Source organism: Poeciliopsis prolifica, unplaced genomic scaffold (assembly GCF_027474105.1).
Source record: "Poeciliopsis prolifica strain line A6 unplaced genomic scaffold, Auburn_PproV2 SCAFFOLD070, whole genome shotgun sequence".
NCBI lineage: Eukaryota > Metazoa > Chordata > Actinopteri > Cyprinodontiformes > Poeciliidae > Poeciliopsis > Poeciliopsis prolifica.
In genome coordinates this window covers 1,438,352-1,440,002 of record NW_026562445.1, presented here as the reverse complement: position 1 = coordinate 1,440,002, position 1,651 = coordinate 1,438,352, and positions in this window count along the sequence as shown.

The window sequence follows — 1,651 nt, the reverse complement described above, 5'->3', positions numbered from 1 at the left end:
TTTTCCTTCCTGTTACAAGTCGACTGTTTTGTGTTGAAAGAAATCATTTTAAACTCATTCTTATCTCCAGAAAATGAGGTCATTACCGAGCTAAGAGGAGTATGTTGCGTTTTCAGAGATAAGCAGCAGGAATGAAGAGATTGATAACAGATTCTTTTTGGTGAAAACAATTTCAGATCCAATCTGCAGCCAGCAGATATATCCTAATTTCTATCATTACAATAACATTTTATGCATGACCGCTAAGAATTTGACACTGACAGTTTGAAATGAGCATCAAACTATCAGTGTTTGCATCATTTTGCTTTATTTTGGTTTTTATCTGCAGCTCAACACAAACGTGTAAAAGTTGAGTTGAATATTTTTGCAGGGCTGTGTGTATGGGACTCTAAAATGCCACGTCAAACAAAAAGCAGCAGGATTTCTTTTTTGGAAAGGTCAGAGTGTTTAAAACGAGCTTTCTCATCAAAACAGTCAGAGAATGAAGGGCTGGAGTGTGTTGGTTCATCTTATCTTCATCGCTGTCTGTTTGCAACCGAAACCTGACATGTTTCGCCCCATCTGTTTCAGAAAAGCTTTTTCTAAGAATCTCAGATGATTATTGGCAAATATGATCATTTAGCTCACTTTTAAAGTGTTTCAAATAAACCCTAAAGCAGTTTAAGAAGCTTTCAGGCAGGAATGTTTTAGAAACTCTCTTTAAAGGTAAATCTATTCCTCCTGCCGTTTTTCCACTCGACTTTCCCTGGAATGTTGATTTATTCGCTGGTATTTTATCAAAGTTTTAAATCATAGCAGGGAAGAAGTTGATCCCTGCAATGATTCAGAGCTAGAAATGAAAGCTGATGAAGCACAAAGTCTGGCCCTGACACATCCATGCATGTGCTGATTTCTGACATCCTGGAGAAGAAAACAACCTCACAGGGCAATTAAACCTTCTTCCAGGTGTTTCTGGGAGATTGTTTACCTTTTAACTGCCCGGCAAACTGAAAGCTACCACATTAAAGCTGTTTGAGTGAACCTACAACACACACCTTGTGTTTTCAATTTGCAAATCTGCCTTAAGCCGCATTATCCTGAAGCAGGATAGGACAGACTCAAGCTAGCAGCCATTAGGTTATTTTTCTCACCGCGGTTTTCAAAATAAAAAATTAATCCACAAAACAAGACAAAAAAACCCCGCTGTGAATTATATCTTAAACACACCACATCGATTTTACTAACTCTTTTCTATGCATATCTAGCAAAACAAATATAGGTTGCCCAAATTAAATCCTATTTTCCACACAATCTAGTTTTATTTTGAAACAACACCAATCGCTACCGGCTAGCATTTCCGCTAACTTCACCTACCTTGCTGCGAAAGGTAACTATCCAGTTTCGTGAAGCAGAAAACATTCCATAATGACCAACTTTATACAACTAAGTCCCGTTAAAAGCCGTGTCCGATAACCGCGGGTGATATCCGAATGAATTCTGGCTTTAAAACTAAAACAACTGCAGTCCGTGTTTCATTAAAAAAAAAACGCTGAAAAGCAGAAGCAGCTCGGTGCTCGTCCCTCGGACTGGCAGGCCAGCGCAGCCAATCGGAAGCCGGAAGGGATCCGAACGGAGGCGCTGATTGGTTGAGCACTTTGCATGGAGTCCACTG